The sequence below is a fragment of the Sciurus vulgaris genome (assembly GCF_902686455.1).
Source record: "Sciurus vulgaris genome assembly, chromosome: 12".
Taxonomy (NCBI): domain Eukaryota; kingdom Metazoa; phylum Chordata; class Mammalia; order Rodentia; family Sciuridae; genus Sciurus; species Sciurus vulgaris.
In genome coordinates, this window is record NC_136473.1 from 51,039,584 (window position 1) to 51,063,357 (window position 23,774).

Consider the following 23,774-nt stretch of genomic DNA (forward strand, 5'->3'; position numbering starts at 1 on the left):
TAAGCCAAATAATTATTGTAATGATGGAAATAGTTGGAAATGCATTGTTTAATTTTGTATTAAATCAAAGTCAGAGTGTTTTTTGGCCTGGTTTGCTAATGCTTTCTACAACCATAAATATTTGGCCACGGTAGGGTCTTGGCTCTGTGTTTTCATTCACAGCACATTGCTGATTCTGCTCTGCTGTAAAATGGGGAAGCAACACAGCACATGTCAAAAACAAAATAAAACAAATGCTCTGCATTTCTTCTTGTTCACTATGAAAACACAGAATTCATCATCCTAATGCTGGTGCAGAAGCCTGAGGTTCTTGCAAGTACCTCTCTTCCTAGCAACCATTTTTTTTCCCCACCTCCTTTTTCTGGCCTCTCTTTTTAATTGACATAGTAATGGTTTATTTCCATGAGATATTCCGAAAAGAACTTGGACTTTAACATATTAGGTTTGTTTATTCTCTTGTTCTCCTTGGATTTCTTTTCTAAGAAGATAGAGAATGAAAATATATTCTTGGTGTAAAGTCATTGCTTCTTTGAACTTAAAAGTTTTAACACAACACACACACACACACACACACACACACACACACACACACACACACACACACACACACACCAGGACAAAACATAGTGACAGTCTGGAAGTTTGGAGATGAGCAAGCAACTTAATTTTTAAAAGTATGTTCTTATTTAAGGTGTATTCGATCTAATTCATCTTCCCACAATTCACTTCCCTTGTATTAGGAATAACATAAGCCCCTTCAGAGTTCAAAGCCACTTCATGGACAATTTTCTTTGTCCTGACAATATCCTCTGTTTATCATCCTGTTTGCATATAATAATTAATACTTAGGTTAGATTAACAGTAGGACAGATCTTAAGATTTGATGGTTGTTTCTTTTTTGCAGTTGAATTACCTTTTGAATTTCAATCTTTTAATTGTGTCTTTAGAAATAATTTTAATTTTTTATTCTTTTTGTTTTTTTCTTCAAAACAATAAGGGCTATTTTAGAGCAAGAGTTACTTTTGTTTTCAAAAAGACTTAAACCCTATTTGGTTGCTTTTATCCCAGGGATCAGATTAAAGGGGATCTTTCTCAAAACTTCAGACCAGTCATTCGGCCCTGTGTACAAGAAGTAACTTCGTTCTTAGGGCTTCCCTCATGCCTTGGTGAACCTAACAGCCCTTAGAGCTGTGGTGCTTTTATTTGAATAAATGGCACCACAGAGAAAATTAATGCATAACAACATATTGCTAGATTCTGTGGGAAATTTGAGTTTTTATTTTTCTATACACACAATGTGTTTGTTGGACCATTTAGTTGAAAATATATTAGCAGTGTTCAAAATCGAAGTATATGTAACTAATTATGTGCATAAATAATAGGCCAAGATTGCAATATCTGGTACTTTGTGTAATCCTGAATACCTGACATGAGGTTTCCCAGTTGGAGGGAATGGTTTGGACTCGCAATGACACTTCCAGGGCTCGATGACAGGACAGAGAAGGGATATGAATCTCCGTGTTCTCTTCAGTCCTTGGGTACTCAGAAGCCAGCTTTTCTGCTTCCTGATCATTTTTCTTAATTTTACTTAATTTTTCTTAATGACTCCTATTTTTTTTATTCTCTATCCAAACCAAGCTGGTACTGAGGGGAGGGTAAGTAGCGTCCTTTTCCCATTATAACATTTTTTCTTTTCTTCTTTGTAGTTAATTATGCCCCTTGTCAATGTTTTCCTAGCACCTCCCATGAACTCTGCAGACTAACAAGGAATTTGAGAAGCTGCCTTGGAAAAAAGGACCTAACATTTGCTAAGTAATGACAATGAGCCAGGCTCTTTACAGGTATTCTAGGTAAGTTCCTTGCCCTAGGGTCTTTAGACCTAGGAAATCTGGAGCTAGAAAGACACATAACCACAGTATAACCCAATTATTTTGTTTTATTCAAGGGGCCGAGGGAGGTGAAATGATTAACTCACCTTTAGTGAAGCTTAGTGGGAGTAGGGAGTAAAACTGAAAAAAATGAAACCATCATCATAGGTACAATCAAAACAACCTGTTCCTCTGAGAGAACAAATGTTTGTGTAATTGCAGACACATTTCTTAGTTGCAATAAACCAAATTCTATTTTTTTCTCAATAGAAATCAAGTTGTTCCCCCTGTAAAGGTACATGCATAATGTCTTACTAAATAAAAACATAAAATCCTATCTCAGTGCCATTTCCCCATCCCCCCTAAACACACACAACCAAGCATATTTAGTATTAGAATTCTCTAAACTGTGAGTAGAGACACTATTTAGAATAATACAGATTCCAATCTGTTTTCTGCCCCCTGGTCAAGGCTCCTCTGAGATAGTGTGGGAGGTGACCTGAATGTCAGACAGTGTGAAAGTCACTTGAGTCTGGCCACTACTCAGTGAACCAAAGGGAACTGTGTGAATCCATGGGAAGAAATATTGGATTGCTTTCAAGAAAATATGTGAGAAACTGTTGAACAAAATTCAGTGGTATGAACACAGGGACCCTGACGCTATTTTGAGACAGATGCTTCTAGACTCCTGGTGGAGAGAGGAGGGGCAGAATGTCTTCTCAAATTCCTTTTGAGCCTTTCTGTTTTCAAAACAATAAAAATGAAGCATCCTGGAAAAATAGTTTCTACCCACATGATCCCATAGACATAGCAACTTACTATATTTCCTAGTATTCTTTGGGATTAAGAAATTCATTTCTATTGCAAATAATTCACAATTTTTGGTCCATTTTTCTAAATTATCCACAATATTTCTATCTCTTGTAGGTCAATTTAAGATCCTACTGGTCTAGAATTCCTCCAATAATTTAAGCAATCTTTAATATCAATTTCCTTTCTCCTGTTACAATTTAGCCTGTGTAGAACATTCACACACACACACACACACACACACACACACACACAGAGTCTTTTGTAGGAAATGCCTTTTCCTTTATCTATCAATTCAGGTCCTTCAGCCTTTAAATTTTACTTCTCTTATTTCCCTTTAAATTTTTTTATACTCATGATTTGTGATTCTGTGTTCATGTTTATGTCTGCAGCTAGGTTGCTGTGCCCTTTAGGATAGATGCCACAGCAGAAAGCAGGCCTTTGTTCCTTTCTACATGCAGACTCAACCCAATGTCCTTACGTAATATCACTCTAGCATATACTGCAGAACGGATGAGGTCTTGGTTAATTAAAAGTTTCATGTTCCTAACTCACCTTTCAATAAGATCATAAACAGTAAGAACTATGCATTTGAATCCCTGTGGTACTTGAAAAATGGTAGATATTTAAAATAAATATGGATCAGGTAAAAACAGACAAACAATCACAGTGGGTAAGAATCTGTGTGAAGCATATGCTGGCATCCTGCTATCACAACATACTAACAACACTGGCTGAATATATATTACTTGTCAGACAGTACCTCTGGTAGTTTTCATTCATTACCTCATTTAATCATTTCTCCTATTATGATATAGGTATAATTATTATTTCTATTTAGAGGCAAGATAATTCAAATGCAATGAAGTAATTTGTCTAAGTTCACCTACTCAGAACTGTAGAGCTGGTACTGCACCCAAGAAGTCTGACTCTATGATTAAACCATTATCCATTAATATTCTAGGTAACTTATGTCCTTTATGACTTGAAAATATTGTGTATGTTTATTAAATTAAACTTTATACACAGAAAAATTTTTCCTCTTTAGGGCATAGTTATATGAGTTTGACAAATGTGTATATTCATGTAACCACCAAAAAAATGGATATAAAATAGTTCTTTCTTCAAAAATATTCACCATGTGTCATTAAAGTCAAACCTTCCTCCCACCTCCAGACCCGGGCCACCACTTCATCTTCTTTCTAATCTTAGGATTTTGCATTTTTCAGAATGGAATCTCATAGTATGTGGCCATTTGAGTCTGAATCCTTCCACTTCAAGTAAAGCTTTTAAGATTTATCCATGATATAGTTTTTTTTTTTTTTTAATCATCTGTTCCCTTTCAATAATGAATAGTATTCTATTTTATAGACACAACAGAGTTTATGTATCCACTGGTTGAAAGGTAATTGGTTATTTTCAGTTTGGGGCAATTATGAATATTTATTGTATAAATATTTGCATAGAGGTTTTGTGTTAACATAAATTTTGTTACACTCGGAATAAGGAGCAAGATAGCTCAGTGCTATGATTTGAATGTATTCCCTTAAACTTCAGGTGTTGCCAGTATGTCAGTATTAAGAGGTGGGGCCTTTAACAGGTGATTTTACCATGAGACCTCCTCCCTTTTGAATGGGATTGGGTGTCCTTATGAAAGGACTTGTCAAGGAAAGTTCACAGCTTTTGCCCTTCTTCCCTTTGCCCTCTGAGGACACCACATTCTTCCCTTCTGGAGGATGCCATCTTGGAAGCAGAGACCAAACTGGCACTGGACAACAATCCCGCTGGCACCGTGGCCTTGGATTCCTCAGCCTCAGAACTGTGAGAAAATATCTCTGTTCTTCATAAATTATTCACTCTTGAATATTTGTATTTTGAACACAAAAAAGACTACACTGGGCCACAGGAGATTCGCTAGCTATCTCTATGAGCACTGCCAAGCAATTCTCTGTATTATTTTTCATTTTGACCAGAAATGTGTATCTCTAAATCCTTGCTGCTGTTGCTGCTATTTAGCATTGTCATTTTTTCTTTTAGATTAACTGTTTTAAAATTTTTTGTTTAGTTTTCCCATTGACATTTATTATTCATTTTAAGTGTTTCTTTAAAAATAGTAATGCAATGCATTGATTGAAGTGCAAAGTGTTTGTTTTGCATATGAATGTGCAATTGTTACAGCATTATTGGTTAATTTTCTTAACAAGTAGAAGTCTGTGTCATTTAATAGTCTTTTACCTTTGTCAAAAACCAATTGATCATAGAATATGTGTGAATCTCTTTCTGGATATTTTGTTCCAGGACTTAGCAAGCTTCTTTGTAAGCAGTCCAGAAAATAAATATTATAGGTTTGTGGGACATGCAATTTGTTGCACTGGTCAGTTCTATCATTTTAGTGTGTGAAAATAGCCACAGATAATACAAAAATAAATAAATATTGCTGTGCTGCAGTAAATTATATTTACAAAAACAGATTGTGGACTGACCTTGGTCTTGGGGGCTAGAGGTTGCTGGTCTTTGCTTGGTTGTGATCCATTTAGTTATTTGTTCTCTCGCTAATACAATCATATCTTGACTTTTTCTTAAGGTTTAGAGTAAGTCATGAAATTAGGTAGAAGGAGCCTCTAATTTTATTTTGAACACTGCTTAACTATTCATCTTTCTACATGAATATTAGATAAAGGTTGATTTTGTTGGTTTGTACAATAAACCCCTCTGGCATTTTTAATGTAATTGTGTTGAATCTAAAAATCAGTTCAGAGCCAATTGACATCTTATCAAATTTGAGGTTTTCTAGCAATTAATATGTTATCTCTTTCTACACACACACACACACACACACACACACACATATCATTTATTTTTTCATCTTTTAATTTCCTTCATCAGTATTTTATAAATTGTACCAAATGTATTTTGAGTATATTTTTTAGGTGTGTACCTGAAAACTTCATTATTTTTGATATTTTAAAATTTTGAATTTTCCATTTTTTCTGTTGCTAGTAGATGTAAATATGATTGAAATTAGTATTTTGACCTCATAGGTCATAATTAGCTCATATGTAGCTCATAATTAGTTCTCTTAGCTTAGTCATAGCTACAGTTATTATAAAATGTTCTACATAATTGTGTCATTTGCAAATATTTCAATTATATGCATTTATATTTTTTCCTTATTGCACTAGCTAAGACTTCCAACATATGTAAATGGGAGTAATAAGAGCAAACCGCTTTATTTTTAATTCAGTCTTTTTCCATTAAGTGTGATAATGGCCGTAATGTTTTTATTTGTTTATGTTTTGTGGATTCCTTATCTGTACTTGAAGAAGTATCCATCTATTTTCAGGTTATTGACAGTTTTTGTCACAAATATCAGATGTTGAATTCTATCAATTTCCATACCTAGGAAATACTAACATGATTTTGTTCATCATGTTGATAGGAGAATCCCTCTGTTTTGAATATTGAATTAGACTCCATTTCCTAGATAAACTCTGGTTGGAATATGCTTATTTTTTATGTGTTGCTGGATTCAATTTGCTAGTATATTGTTGAGGATTTTTCTGTTCCTCTAAATATCATTTCATTGTCCTAGTCAGAAAGACTTTCTTTCCCAGATCCTTAGAGTTACTTTGAAACCATGTGATCAGTTTGGGCTAATGGATAGAAGTGATGCATGTTTTGAAGTGGGAGAGTGAATTTTCTTTCTCTCTTATTCCCTACCAAGGGATTGTGTTGATGTTATGGTACCACAAGGTAGAACAGATTCAATCTTTGAGTCTCAAAGCAACCCAAGAGAACACTTGAACCTGAGGCACATTCTGGGTAAATGGACAAGAAATTTTGTTTATTAATCTGAGATTCTGGGTTTGATTTGTTAACACAGTATAAAATAGACTACTCCATCAAGTAAATATTTAAGATTATAATAGACACTATGGTTTGAATGTGTCCTCAAAAAATCATGTATTGGAAATGTAACCCAGTATTAAGAGGCAATTAGTCCATGAATGGAACAATTTGTCCATAAATGGATTAATGCTGCTACTACCGAATGGATTAGTTATAATAGAAGTGGTTCCTTATAAAAGGATGAATTTAGTTCCTGTTTGATATCTCATGCTTTTCCCCACCCTGTATTTCTCCGTCTTTTGCCCTTCCTCCTTCCATCATGGGAGGATTCAACAAGAAGGCTCCCACCAGGGATATCCAGATCCATAAACCAATGAATTTTTGTTCATTATAAATGACCCTGTCTGTTATATTCTAACAGCATGGAATGGACTATGACAAAATGAATAAAATTTTTTTATTTATTAAATCATTGATATTTTGGGATTAATTTTGGTATATTATAGAGTATCCCATCAAGTAAAATAGGAGATTATAAAAGGTTACATAAAAAGAGATAAAATAACTTAAAAATGGTTCTATTTGACATAAAGTACTCAGTTCAAAGCCATACATCTGTTATTCAGAATTTGTGCCCAAACCCAATTAAACATTTAACTATTTAAAAATATCCTAACAAGCCTAAGAAGCCTTCTGAGACATACTAACCAATAAAAGTGAATGTTCACCCAACATTTTAAACTGAAAATTTTTTCCAAAATAAAATCTCCTAGAGAAGTTGGCCCATTTCTGAGTCATAGGAATATAGAATTAAGATTACCTTTTGACCCAGTTATCCCACTCCTCAGTTTATACCCAAAGGACTTATAATCAGCATACTACAGTAATGCAGCCACATCAATGTTCATAACAACTCAGTTCACAATAGCTGGATTGTAGAACCAACCTAGATGCCTTTCAACAGATGAATGTATAAAGAAACTGTGGTATTTATACACAGTGGAATATTATTCAGAAGAATAAAATTATGGCATTGTGCAGGTAAATGGATGGAATTGGAGAATATTATGCTAAGTGAAATAAACCAATCCCAAAAAAACCAAAAGCTGAATGTTTTCCCTGATAAGTGGATGATGATACATAGTGAGGGTAGGGGGTAAGAGAAGGATGGAGGAACTTTGGGGATGGGGCAACTTTGAGAGAGGGTAGGGGGCAGGGACATAAAAGACAGTGAATGAGACAGACATCATTCCCCTTTGTACATGTATGATGACATGAATGGTGTGAATGTACATCATGTATAACCATAGAAATGAAACGTTGTACCCCATTTGTGTACAATGAATCAAAATGCAGTCTATAAACATAAAAATAATAGATTTTTTTTAACATGAGTATACAGTAGAAAGCTTCAGTTAAGTAACCAGGTGCATTCTAAAAATAATCAGTGAACACCTCTGACATCAGGTAAGGACAGATAAACAAAATGAAATCTATCAAAAATTTACATGTGAATCAAGTTACTGATCACACTTTAACAGCTAGAAAGAAGAAGAGGCAGCTGTACTCTAATGTTTTATCTCTGTTCTAAGTGACTTTTTAACTTCAAACTAATCACATTTAACTAGTACGAAAAGCCACATAAAAGGAGTAGGTGGGCCAATAGTTTAACAACATGTCAGTGGTCTTACATTGTGGCTTATTTTGCATTAAGAAAATGAAGGCTAATGATAGCGATCTTTTTAATTATATACATTAAATCAGAAAATTAGAGCAAATGTACAGGAAATTTTCTGCTCAATTATTTATTGGCTAGTGAAGCATTTTTCTGTCTTTTTAAATTTTAGTATGTGTATTATGGAAAACAAAAACTAGCATCTCATAACATACGAATTTGATTTTGGTATATAATATTGCTTTATCAAAATATTTTCATAACTTAATAGAGAATGAATTCAGTTGGGATCATCCTAAATATTTTTAATAACCACAGAAACCTCAGTACTAATGAAGGTTTCTAATGGTTCTATTTTATTTCATCTTTCAGTAGACGACAATGGGGGACCTAACAGTAAGTGAAATTCTTAAATGAACCTGGAAATTGTCCATATAGGACTTCCTCCATAGCAGTTCCATTTGGGCATGAAGAATATCTATACATTTGAAGGAACTGCCTACAACGTTCCTACAGTAGTCGCTCATAAGCTGCATGTACCATCTGAGAATACATAAACAGATGAGGCTTGTCTTGCCTGAGGTTGTAAATCTCAGTAGCAAGAATCAAGCCAGTCCCCAGAAAGAGTGGCCTAGGATCACCCATCACTTATTTTCCAGATGTTTCCTCTGGATTGCCGTTATCACCTTCACCTTGCCAGGTTATATTTCTATTTACCTTTTTTTTTTCTTTTGTGTCTTTTAATTAGAGAAACTATTACTGTAAATTCAGAACATTTGTAAATTCTCTTTAAACTATTATTTTCATAAACTAGTATACAATGTAAAACTATACAAAATCTACAGGCCTGGTGAGAATATGATTGGGGAGGAGTAAACTAATCTCTGCTTCCCAGCTCCCTTAGGAACCAAGAGAAAATTTCACAAAATCCTATGCATCTGAGATTGTTACAGAGAACCAAAAGGATCATGGACTTAAGCCCATTCAAAAACACTTTCTGGATGTTCCTGATATTAAAGGGAGAGTTTAGGCCTTTGTCAGACCTTCACTCATGGTTATCTGTACTTTTCTTTTCTCATTCTTTCCATTCTCTCTTCTTACTTATTCCTTTCCCAGGCAATTTCAATTTGAATTCAATGAACTTATCAAACTCATAATATTAACATGTGGGTAAAGGCAGGTTAAGCCTAGAGATTCTATAATCTTCAAAGGCTGTTAATTGATATAAATCTTGAGCTTTCAAGAAAAATAATTTTTTTTTAAGAATCAGACTTTCTGATGCTTGCCAAGATTCAACACCCCATCCCATCCTCCACTATAATGGTGTTTTAAAAATATATATATATATAAAATATATATATTTATTATATAAATATATATATAAAAATATATATAAATATATATACACACACCCACATAAACATACATACACATATATATACATATTTACTTATTAGAATATAGTTTATACTTTTTGCATTAAATGCACATTTTATTATATTTATTTTTATTTATAAACATTTGCATATTCATAATTATTCAGTAATACTCAAGAACATAATCCAGTTAGTATTCCTATTTATTATGTTTAAAGGTAAATATTATCTATAAAATGAAACCAGGCTATGGTTTTCACACTATGTTAGGGGGTTCTATGAGAATGAGTTTTTTTGGTGTGCATATTTTTTTAATTTTTAGTTATACATGACAGTAGAATTATTTTAGCAGAATATACATACATAGAGTATAGCTTACTCTATTTAGGTTCCCTCTCTTCTGGTTGTACCTGATGTAGAGTTACTCTGGTGGTGTATACAAGTACAAAGCTAGGAAAGTTATGACCAATTAATTCTTTCCTGTTCCCCTCCCTACTCCCTTCCCTTCATTTCCCTTTGGCTAATCCAATGGACTTCTTCCCCTCCCCATCCTCCCTTGTTATGGGTTAGCATCCACACATTGGAGAGAGCATTTGGCCTTTAGATTTTTGAGATTGGGCTTATTTCACGTAGCATTATATTATCCAGTTCCGTTCACTTACTGGCAAATGCCATAATTCATGAGTATGAGTTGACACAAAGAATGCTCCAGACTATAATGGATCTTTGGTAATACGGACATTGTATATATTACCAATACATTTCTCTAACCTAATGCTATATTACCTATCTAAAACCGCACTACCATTGCAAATACTACTATAGGTACTATTATGCCTTAAAATTGCACAACCTTCATAATTTATTTTTAAATGTTCAAATATTTTTATTTAATATAAAGTTATTTTTAAGAAACTAGGACTACAATAAGGGAAAGAGAATAAGATTAATCCTAAACCTAGTGGTATCTTTAGTTTTCCAGAAAATGGAGGTCAATGTTTTCATGATGTTTTCAAGGCCCTTGATTCAACCATTAATTTTTTTCTCCATTCTAGTTATGGTATCAAAATAGCAGATGATTCTGAACATCTAACATGTTTTAGTCTAGCCCTGTAATTAGCCGCATTGACTTGTTTGGAAGGAGAAAATTGTACATAAGACCAGCTTAGAAGTAGTGCAGTTGAACTAACACAGTTGAATACCCAGCTGTACTACCCGTAGACCACTCTGGACTCTGTAGCCAGACTTCTCAAAACTGTTGATTTGTTCTCACTTATTTTCAAACAATTAAAAATCGTCTGTCATCCCTTAATGGTAAATACCTTTTTAGGTCATTTTTTGCTTTGTGTGCTACCCTTTTAAACATTCTCTTGATGGCAGTGATTCTTCCCTTACTTTTCTCCCTCTTACCTCAATGGTTGATGCTTCCTTTAAATGTCAGCTCGATTGCCTGATCCTGTTCCTCCAAAGGTATGGCTTCAATCCTTTTTTCTCCTCCCTGGATATATATACTCTTTTTTTGAAGATTCAATTTCATATATTTAATTCTTCCTTTTATAATTATGATGAACAATTTATATATACTTAAGCTTTTATTTGTTTTCCCCCATTTACAGACATCATTAAATATTTACAGAACATATGCTGTGATTGTGGGAGTACAAAAGAAATATAAAATCTACATCATGGCTTCCAGGAGCTTGCATGCGAGTTCTAAAGATCAAATGATGTATTTACTTTAATAACTGTCTCCTCAGAAACAACATGCATACCAAAAATCTTGTCAACTCCTCACATTTATTAATATTTCCTTTCCTTATGTAGTCTATTAAATGCTTTTGAGAATTGTCTATTGACTAGTTCCCTTTTGAGTTGTCGGGAGAGTCAGTGTCTGATGTTATGCTGATACTTCTTATGAAGTTGATTTAGATTCAGCACTATACCCATCCTTAAGCTGCTGTCTTCACACATGGGTAGTTGACAACTTCCTGAGGAAACTTCTTCCTCATCCTCCTCTTCCAAACCAGACTATTCCCTGATGCTTTCTAAATACATCTTAAATACCAAGAGTTTTTCCCTTTCAAAAGTATTATGTTTTCCCATTTTGTGATAGTACTTTCTTATATCAAAATCTATTACAAATCTCCTCATTACTTGGGTTTTATTGAAGTCCTATATTTTCAAGACCTAGATCAGTACTTATCCAGAAAGCTTTATCAGATGAATTGCAGATCACAGTGATTTTTTTTTCTGGTATCAAATGATATGTAACTTATATTGATCTGTTTGCTTTAGGTATGTCATACAAATATGTCTTATATCTCAACCTGCATTGTAAGTTCCTTGATGCTACACTATGCCTTTTCTTTGCCTATAAAATAGGTATATACCCAATCATAGGTCTTTTTAGCCCTGTTTAGTATTTTTAATTTTGAAATTGATCCTAAGTCTAAAAAAGTAAAATTAGTATCCATATAATTGCCTCATTACATTGATTTGTAAAGAATTTTCAAAAATAATCACTTCATATAATTTATTAATTTATCATAAATTCTGTTGTAGTCAGCTTTGTATCACTGTGACCAATAGACTTGACAAGAACAATTTAGAAGAAAGTTGATTTAGCTCAGTTTCTGAGATTCAGTCCTTGGTCAACTGACTACATGGTTCCAGGCCTGAAGTAATGTGAGTGTTTCGTAAGATAAAGAGCTGGAACGAAGGATAGAGTAGTACCGTCAGAGCATTTCAGCTGGGGGGCTAGAACATAAAACAAAAATGCCATAAGTGATGCTGCTTAACTTGTGTGAGTGATAGTAGGTTGTGCTTTTCTTCCACAATTCCCACCAACAAGATGTACAGCAGGATATATCTTTCTGTGTAACAAAATGTTAAAAGTCATAACTGCTTATGTGCAACTTTTGCTCATTCTAGAAACTTCTACATGAGTGATACATTTCTTTTTTTTCTTTTTTTTTCCCTCTTTCAAATAGAATGTTCAAATTTGACCTGTTGTTCATCCACAATTCCTGGAACTAAAAGTTTCTGTCCTAATAAAAAATCACCTGCTCTACAGTGATCACAGGCTATTGGTGAATTGACAATAATTCTTATAAGCATGCATTTCAAACCATTTCTATTGACCAAACTAGAAGAGGAATAAACTGTGTTGGACAACCTAAGATTTGTTGTTTGGTTACAATTTCTAGGGAAATCCCAAGTTGAAAACTGAGAAAATGGTAGGAAGAATTACTTTATTCCTTCTGTATGACTTTTAAAGACCCATAAAACCTGGTACTTTAAATAAGTTCTGAATTGGCTTATTCTGAGAGCCTGAAATACTTGTCAGAACAAATTATTTATTTTCCTTTGAATGAACAGTGAAGCTCTAAACAGAATAATGTCAGTATCCTTCTGTCATTATCATTCTGTTCTATATTTTCTCAGATCCCTGATATACAAAGTACTTCATTTATTTAGTGAATGTATCAGAGCATCCACTGAAATGCAGTCTGAGCTCTTCAAAGTACTTATATTCATTTGTGACTCATCTCACACTTTTCCAATAGTGAATTTTTAAATGGTAAATGGAGTCCAGGGAGGACATCAGAACCTCAGTGAGGAAAGGAGAGGGGCTGGGTAACATCATAGTCCTGTCTCCAATTTCCTCAGCCACTCCTTCCAGTCACACAACTTCTGCTGAGGCCTCAGCTTCTTGGCTCACCCAAGACAGAGACATTGCTCACCATCAAAAAGGTCAATCATAATGGAAAGTTGAATAGGGATGAGGGGACATTGCCCACAAGGATAAAAAGAGATGAAGAAGAAAGTAACCTTAATTATTTTGCCGTGTTCCATGTTGTTTCATTTGTTAGAGTGGTTCATTGTCTCCTTTTGTTTGCCAAATCAGCAAGCCTCTGATAGGCCCAAAGCGGCCTAACTTTGCTCTTGTATCCTTGACCAAATATATTTTACAAAGTCACTTGATTCTTTTCAGTTTTTTGTCAACTGAGAAAATCAAGAGAGTTAGCCTCCTCTCTTACTGAAGTGTCTTCATGTTACACTTCTTTAGTTGCCTATTAAGGTGACTGAATCCAATAACAGAAGAAATATCATCTATCTTCTAAAATAACTGGACTAATGTTTGGGAGAGGTCAATTTTCTTCTGTGGAAAACTGTTAAAAATTCAAGTTCACATCTCACTTCACCTAGAGTCAGGATGTCTCCTCCATAAAAACCCAGACTGTAAAGAATTCAAGTGAAAGTGGGCTTAGAACCGAAAAACTGTTACAAATCTGCCAGTGAAGCCACTATGAGCACCATTCATATAAGTCACTAAAGCAAATGATAATAATAGAACTTTCAATAGTAGAACTCTTTTTCATTCTCAGTATACTTTTATATATGTTTCCAATGTGTTTTCAAATGTATTGTTTCAGGTAGGTAGAACAGATATGATATGAGGATATTAAATTTCAGACAGAGCAACTGAACTGATTTGCAGAAAATCCAATGTTCAGCTAAGAGCAGCACCAGGACTATTTTCCTTTTAGGCAATATCTGTGTGAGCTTTTTCTTTTTTATTCTTCACACTTAGACCATTTGGAGCCAGGAAACTGACGTCTCATACCAAACAGCTATCCCTTTTGGTAACTGTTCAAACTGATTTTGGCTTTTGGTTCCAATATCTGTAACAAACATTTCTATCCTTTTCTACATGAAACAGTATAATTATCAGCAAATAATTCCACATGAATTCATAAATACAGATAAAAGTACTGATTTTTTAGATATAGTAGTTAAACTTTCCAATTATGCTGTGAGTGCATCAGTAGGAAGACTTTCCATGTCTGAATTCCTGAAGTCATATGATATACTTAGGCATTACAGTGACCCTGCATTGTTGGAATGTATGAATGGTCCATAAATTTAATTTTGAGTGAATGCAACACAGGAAAATAGTTTGCTTTGTGAAGGCATTTTCCCACTGTTAAAATATGTAAAATAGCTTTTCCACCATTTATATTGGGTATCTGACTTCCAAGTATTACTGTTTATTGTGATAATAATAAATTTGTAACATCATAATCCTGATTGCAGAGAAAACTTAAAATGAATAATAAGTCTTCATTGCTTGATTGAGGCTGGTTTAAAGAAATCAAATATGTACCTAAGTGATGAAATTGACTTTACCAAAAAGCCATTACTTTTCAAAGTTAATATTCAGCATCTCCTTCCTCTAATTGTCAACCTCTAATCCTCTTCCCTATATCCTAGATATGTTGATAATAGAAAAAGAGTGGTACCTTTATGGAACATTAAAAATACAATTGACAGTATTACTGTGCTCTTAGGTTGCTTTATGACAAATTATTCCAGAGCTGAAAAATTATTCCCTCTATTCTTGATGCCTCAACTAACCTTTATTCCCTATGACCTGCTGGCACTGACCAAACACTTCAGGCCTAGTGGTCTGATACTCTTACCTGGAAAATAAATTCTTATTGACTATGATTTTTCTCCTCTTTCATCTTCCTGTATGCATTTCTTACCATTTGTGTTAGCTTTTTGTGGCTGTGACCAAAAGACATGATATGAACAACTTAAAGGAGGACAAGTTTGTTTTGCTTCACTGCATCAGAGATGCAGTCCAGGTTATGTAGATTCTTGCTCTTGCCTGAGGTGAAGCAGAACATCATGGCAGAAAGGTGTGGCAGAGGAAAGTTGCTCAGTTTATGACAGTCAGGAAGCAGAGAAAACCTGAGCTCAAGGATTCAGGGATAATGTAATACTGAAGGGCACACACCCAGTGACCTATTTTCACCAATCATGCCATTCCTCATTATAGTTACCACCCATTTATCCATTTAAATTATTAACCCATCAGATGGATTCATCCACCAGTTAGCTTACAACTCTTGTAATCTAATCATTTCACCTCTTAATATTACTGAATTGTCTCACACAGGAGACCTAGGGGACACATCAAACCATAACACTGTGCCTTTTTAGAACTACTCAAACTAGGGTATGTCTCTGTGTGTGTGGATGTGCACATGGGCATGTGGGTTTAGGCTTGCTGTGTTTTTCTCTATCCTTAATCCCTTGCACGAAAAGAAAGAAAGAGGTTTGCCTTAAATTGGTACTGTTAGTGTCCAGATATTTGCTGAGAACCTACTACTTTATTTCTGTTTAGATGCCTTCATAACCTGGTGTTAAACTAAAAACCACTATCAGCAGTAGGTATAGACTTAAATGATCAACAACCCTCCATTAGAAGAAATACTCAATTCTCAAAACAGCATGACTCAAGGATGATGGCTTTTCAGAGTAAATGTGGTCTAATTCTGGTGTGAAATTTTCTTGTTTTAAGTGATCAAGGAGAAATATTTTACTTGACTATTAGCATTATAAATGGATGATTAAATTATATAGTGTCATAATTCTTATTAGTAAATGCAATCTATAAGTTGTTTGTCCATCTGATATTTGACATAATATGTTTAAAATTTGTTGGTTCTTTGACATGACACCAGAATTCATTTTGGTATAATTATACAAGCATGGACTATATCTTGTTCTACTTAGAGTCCCATTCTAATGGATGTACATGGTGGTGGCATTCTCTGTGTTGTTTTTATATATGTATGTGAGAAAACCATGTCAGATTCATTCCACTGTCTTTCCTATTCCTATGCCCCCTTCCCTCCATTCCCCATTGTCTAATCTATTGGGCTCCTATTCTTCCTCTCACTCTGCTGGCCTTATTGTGATTTAGCTTCCATCTATCAGAGAAAACATTTGATCTTTGGTTTTTTGGAACTGTTTTACTTCACTTAGCATGGTAACATTTTAAACAGTTACTTAAGAGGAAATGGGTTCTATGGCTAGAGGCTTGGGGCAGTGGTAAATTATTTCTCTTATGTATTTCATTCCACTAAAGTCTCACATTATCATCATTTAATGTATTCAGCCTGCTTTCAAAGACTCATTGGCTCCCATTTTGGTGCCTTACTTTAATTCCTAATGAAATTATTTTTCTTTCTCTGATGATATATACAATTCTCAAGGACTATTCACAGAAGTATAGTATTGTTTGAGTTGTTTCAAATATTAAAAATATTTATAACCTTGGCACAGCAGTACCTAAAACATATTACTTTCAAATATATAAAGATACACATACATACATACACACAGAAATTGTTTATTATAGCATTTTTGTAATTTTAAAAACCTGAAAAAAATTTAAACACCTATTAGTAGAAAGACTAAATAAATTATAAAATTTCCCCATCTTGGGAGATTAGGCAACCATTAAAAAGAATGCTATAGATATTATTCACATTTTTAAAAAGATATAAATGTTTATGTGCTAGTATGTAAATATGCTAAAATATATTGATGAAAAAAAAAGCTTGTGGGAAAAGAGTGTGACTTCAAATTCCATAACACACAAAATCTCACACTGGCATATATAGTTTATGGAAGGATATAAAAAGGCTGTTAACATGTAGAGATAAAGGGGAATTTAATTTCTACTCTATGATCTTTTGGTTTGAATATGTTAGTATTTACTTGATAAAAAGTAAATGCTTTTAGCCATATATGGTGGTGCACACCTGTAATCTCAGCAACTTGGGAGGCTAAGGCATGAGGATTCCAAGCCTGAGGCCAGCCTCATAAACTTAGCAAGGTCCTAAGGACTTAATGAGACCCTATCTCAAAATAAAACCTAAAAATAGGGCTAGCAAAGATTGAATGTCTTCACTGATCTGTGGAAGCTAGCCCACAATAAGGAGGGAAATGGGAAGAATAGATATTTATTAGATTAGACAAAAGGGAACGAAAGGAAGGGATGGAGCATAGGAAAAGGAAAGACAGTGGAATTAATCTGAAATAATTTTCCTATGTACATATACAAATACACCATAGTGAATCCCACCATCATGTAAATCCATAAAGAATGAGGTCCTGAGCTGGGGCTATAGCTCAGTGGCAGAGCGCTTGCCCAGCATGTGTGAGGCACTAGGATCAATCCTTAGTGCCACATAAAAATAAAACAAATAAAATAAAGACATTCTGCCCATCTACAAATCTAAAAAAAAAAAATTAAAAAGAGAATAGGGTCTTAATTAGAATGATGTATTACATCCTTATATAATTATATCAAAATTAGTTCTATTGTCATGTATAACTAAAAAGAACCCCCCAAAAAGGGGGGGGTGCTGGGGTTGTGGCTCAGTGGATAAGTGACCCTGGGTTCAATTCCATATACAAAAAAAGCTAATACTTCTAATTACAACAGTAAGTACTTTTTATAAAAATAAAGAAAGTTGTTGGGTTTTTTAAATTAGTAGTTTTCAAACATACATTCTAGGTGTAAAAATAAGTTACAAAATAATATGTTAGATATGATCACAGTTCATTTTTAAAAATTATATATATATATAAATTTTTTTTTTTACATGTCTTAGTAAAAGGAAGACATAGACTAATGTCTGGACCACAGAAGAATGTATTCATTTGGAATTAAAATAATATTTTAAACAAGTATTTACTTGATAAAATATCTCAAAATTTTATTTATTCCCATGCTTGGTAACTGAGAATATCCACTAATTTTTAGAACCAAGAGTTCTACTACTTTTATTAGCACACGCACTGCTTTTTTCCAACAAGTGTAGCATGAGAAATAAATCAATTAATAAAATAGGTAAAAATGGCACCCGCGAAGTATGAGCTGCTATATTGCTTTTTAAAATTTTTATTAACTGACTTATGTTGAAATATAAATTTTAAGTATCTAGCTCAATGACTTATCACAAAGGAAACACTTTTATAATCACTACCCACCTTGAAATATAACATTACTAGCATTCACAAATCCCCTTCTTGGTCTTTTTGTGATATTCTTTTAAAAAGGAACCAATATTCTGATTTTTATTTTATAACTTGGACTATTTTATTATGTGCTAAGCAACAACAAAAGCCCCCAAATTTCTACACCATTGTAAGCCTCTATAATTTGGGGTGTGGATTTTAAAAATTATTTTTAGATATACATGACAGTAGAACACATTTTGACATATTATAAATACATGGAATATAACTTATTCTAATTAGGATCCAGTTGTGGTTGGATATGACATGGAGTTTTACTGGTCCTGTGTTCACACATGAACATGGGAAAGTTATTTATTTTAGTATCTTTGCTATTCCCATTCCCCCTCACTTCCCTTCTTTCCCTTTTGTCTAATCCAATAAACTTCTGGTCTCCCCCACCCCACCCTTGTGTGGCAGCATCTGCATAACAGAGAGAACATTTGGCCTTTGTTTTTGGGGGATTGGCTTATTTCACTGAGCATGATAGTCTCCAGTTCCATCCATTTACAAGCAATGCCATAATTTTATTCTTTTTTGTTGTTGTTTAATGTTAAATCAAACATTTACTGATGTGCCATTTGTTATTTATGATGATAGTATGAACTTAGTAACAGAAGACAGTTTTTCTGCAATTCATATTCAACTTCTATGAAATAGTGTAGAAAGTAACCAACCAATATTCTGACTATTCAGCAGCATTAGAAAATAATAACTAATAAAAGTCTAAATGTAAAAATTAAGAAATTCAAAATATAGAATATGATTTTTACACATCAATTGCTTTCTAGCACCATCTTACAAATTAAATATTATTCTTATTCAGTAGCTATAATTTCCGCCATAGGAAGAATTATTTGGGGAAACCAAGGATAATTTATCTACTAATTAGTGACTTCAAGTAATACAGTAAGATTGGAGTACTCATAAAATTTATGCTATAAATTTCCAAGCATTCTCTAGTTACATTCCACAAATCTTGATGTGTTTTCATTTTCATTCAGTTCAAAATGTTTCCTTCATTTTTGGCCTTTTGTTTTTTGGGATTGCTTAATTTTGCTTAGTATGATATTCTCCAGCTCCATTCATTTGCGTGCAAATGCCATAATTTCATTCTTCTTTAAGGCTGAGCAATATTCCATTGTGTATATAAACCACATTTTCCTTATCCATTCATCTGTTGACAGGCACCCAGGTTGGATCCATAGCTTAGCTATTGTGAAGAGAGCTGCTATGAATATTGATGTGACTACATCACTGTAGTATGCTCATTTTAAGTCTTTTGGGTATTTGCCAAGGAGTGGGTCAAATGGTGGTTCCCTTCCAAGTTTTCTGAGGAATCTCCACACTGCTTTCCAGAGTGGTCACACCATTTGGACTCCCACCAGCAATGTATGAGTGTACCTTTTTTCCCACATCCTCACCAACATTTATCGTTACTTATATTCTTGATAATTGCCTTTCTGACTGGAGTGAGATGGAATCTCTTCATAGTTTTAATTTGCATTGCTCTGATTGCAAATGATGCTGAACATTTTTTCATATATTTGTTGACAATTCATATTTCTTCTTCTATGAAGTGTCTGTTCTGAGTTTATTTACCCATTTATTGATTGGGATATTTATGGTTTTTGTATTAAGTTTTTTGAGTTCTTAATATATCTTGGAGAATTATGCTGTGAGATGCAGGTGATGAAAATTTCCTTCAGTACTCTAGGCTCTCTCTTCACACTCTTGATTGTTTCCTTTGCTGTGAAGAAGCTTTTTAGTTTAATAACATCCCATTTATTGATTTGTGATTTTATTTCTTGCTCTTTAGGAGGCTTGTTGAGGAAGTCAGGTCCTAAGCTGACATGATGGAGAATTTGACCTATATTTTATTCTGGTAGGTGCAGGGTCTCTGGTAAAATACCTAGGTCCTTAATTCACTTTGAGATTAGGTTTGTGCAGGGGGAGAGATAGGGATTCAGTTTAATTCTGCTACATATGGATTTCCAGTTTTCCCAGCACCATTTGCTGAAAGGCTATCTTTTCTCCAATGTGTATTATGGCACCTTTGTCTAGTATAATTATATTTTTGTGGGTTTGTCTCTATGTCTTCTGTTTTGTTCTATTGATCTTCATGTCTGTTTTGGTGCCAATACCATGCTGTTTTTGGTACTGTAGCTCGTAGTAAAATTTAAGGTTTGGCATTTTGATCTTGCTTCACATTTCTCGCTAAAGATTGCTTTGGCTATTCTAAGCATCCTGTATTTCCAAATGAATTTCAAGACAGCTTTTCCTACTTCTATGAAGAATGTCACTGGAATTTTAATAGGAATTGCATTAAATCTGCATAGCACTTTTGGTGGTATAGTCCTTTTGGCAGTATTTGTTCTGCCTATTCTAGAACATGGGAGATATTTCCATCTTCTGAGGTCTTCTTCAATTTCTTTCTTTAGTGTTCTGTAGTTTTCATTGTAGAGGTCTTTCAACTCTTTTGTTACATTGATTCCAAGTGTTTTATATTATTTTTATGCTATTGTGAATGGGATAATTTTCCTAATTTCTCTTTCAGCTGATTTACCATTGGTTTATAGGAACACAATTGATTTATGGTTCTTAATTTTATATCCTGCTGCCTTGCTGAATTTATTTATGAGCTCTAGAAGTTTTCTGGTGGAATTTTTTTGTTGTTGTTTCTACATATAGAATCATGTCATCAGCAAGTAGGGATAGTTTGAGCTCTTCTTTTCATATTCATATTCCTTTAATTTCTCTCCTTTGCATAATTGTTCTGGGCTTGCCAGGCCTATATTTTGGGTCAAACTTGGGTGTACAGAACTTGGCTCCCCAGCTGCTGGCCCCCATGCCTAGGATGCAAAATTTTCCTTCCTCTGTCTTCTGTGGGCAGCCAGGAGAGATGTGGCTTCTTTTCTACACAAGAATGTTGTGTAGCATGCCTTTCAGTTTAGTCAGGCAGTGTCTTTGATCTCTGATCTCTCCATACCAAGACATGGCTCAGGTCTCCTAAAAAAGTGGGCTCATTTACTTCCCTTATTCCTCCCCTTTGCTCTGGCTGGTGCCTCTGGGGCAGCAGTGGAAGTGGGGATCTCTTCCCTTTTTTTTTTTTTTTTTTTTTAAATTATATCCAACCTCCTTAGTCTCCAGTCTGAAAGTCCTGTGTTAAATCCACGTAAAGCCCCCCCATTTCACCTAAAAAATTAAGTACCATGTTTACAATTCCTATTAGTAGAGCATTTAAAAACTAGTGTTGATTAGGGCACTTAAAAACTAGTATATGGTTAAGGTACTAGGTTTTTATGAGAATATTCTGATTGGGATTTCCAGAGTCTCTATTAGGTTATTTGGATTGAAGACCTGGATTTGGAATCTGAGAGACTCTGGGTTCTAACCTCTGCTTTAAGGCAGGAGCATGCCTGGCATATCAAGAAATATTGAGGACGCTGGTGTGGCTTAGCATAGTGAAGGATGGAGAAGCTAAGGCTGGAGAGTTAGGGTGCGGACAGATCATATAGACCTTGAAGAGCACTATATGAATTTTGATTATTGTTTAAATGAGTTTTTCCAAGACCATGATCTGACTTGTATTTTAACAGAACCATGGCTGTTCTGTAGAAACATATTGAAAGTTGATAAAGGTAGAGACAGGGAAATCCAGAGGGAAAGATTGTGATAGTCCAAGTAGTGATGATGTTGACTAGATCCAGGTTGTAGCAGGGAAAGTAGCTAAAAATAGTCAAATTTTGGCTGTATTTTGAAAATCAAACATATGAATGTTCTAAAAATTTGAATGGGGGATTCAGAAAAAGAGGAGTCAAGGGGAACTCCAAGGTTTCAGCCTGAGCCTTTAGAAGGATGGACTTACTACTGTATGAAATAACAGAGATTTCACAAAGAGTATGTAGGTTTGGAGGAGAGAGTTGATACAAGAGGCTCGATTGGGAACAGTTTAAGTCTGCAATGTCTATTAGCCATCCAAATTGAAAGGCCAAATAAGCCCAGAGTTCCAGCTGGAAATACTATGAAGAAAACACTGGCAGATGGATGAAAATTAAAATCAAGAAAGTAGATATAATTAGTAAGGGGAGACATGTAAAAGGAGAAGGAAAGGTACCTAAGTACTGAGCGCTGGCATTTTGATATTTAGTAAAGGGAGAGGACAAAACAAGTAAGAGGAACTGAAAGGAGTAGCTTTGGGGAAACTGAGCAAGTATGGTGTCCTTGAAGCTAAAAGAAGAGCGGGCATTTACTCTCTTGAGGTATATGAAGGCTGAGAACTAACCACTGGATTTAACAACATACAGCACATTGTGTTACTGAAGGGAACACTGGCACAGGAGAAACGAGGTCATTTCAGGATCAATGTCCTTGAGTGGATAAGATGCTGTGGGATTCAGCATAAGACTTGCTTTGCCTTATTTCCAGTTAAAAAGCAAGTCAGGTAGAAAATCCTCAAATCCAAAAGTAGTAAGCCATTTGACCAATAAGGAAGAATATCCTAGTGAACCTGTAAAATTCTAGAATGAGACTGTAAATCTCCTTACCTGGGAAGTTATTTCAATCTTTAGAGATACTCTGTAAATAATAGGATGCTTTTCACTTGATCACCAGGTGGGACACTCCTGTGGTAATGCTAAATTTCATCTCATTATTTAGTATCCAAGTAGCTTGTTTACCATCTCTTGGTACAGTGCAAAACAAATTCCAAAAATAAAATTTTTGAACACCAATAAAACACACACTTGGGATTTCTAGTCATTTTTTATTGTCACTTTTATAAAACAAAATGCAATAGGTTATTCTCTTATAAATCTAGTCAAAGAACAAGTTGGAAAAAGAAACCTGAGGCAAAGCCTATGGCAGTCAATGTTCCAGAGATTCATTAATTTATAGTAAAAGACTAACATGACCCAGCATTTAACAGTTCTACTTCTGTAATAATGAGTATTGAGACTAAACATTTCACAAGGTTGAATTCTAAGATTTTAGCTTGATTCATAAATTATATACAAAATAGTAAAAAAAAAAACTGGCTTTGAAATTTTCATTTTATAATATCCAGTTTGAATTTTTTCATATTAAAAATCATGACTTATTAACAATTATTATATGAGATATTGTTTCACTTTTTAAAAAATTTAAAGTTCATAGACTAAGTGAACATAACATTAAACAAGCCAATTGAAATTCTCGTACATACCTGGTGAGATTATAATAGTTCAGTCCCTATCCCAAAGATGAAAAGGAAAGGTGACAGGAGGTGAGCCGAGCCCATGGCCGGGGAAGAGAAACAGGAAGAGCAAGTGGAGCAAG

General features: G+C 34.3%; 1 protein-coding gene across 3 annotated transcripts in view; it reads left to right on the forward strand.

The window, feature by feature from the left end:
• LOC306641203 (uncharacterized protein) overlaps nucleotides 1-23,774 on the forward strand; it is a 76,316-nt gene that overhangs the window by 49,562 nt on the left and 2,980 nt on the right. The window lies entirely within an intron of this gene.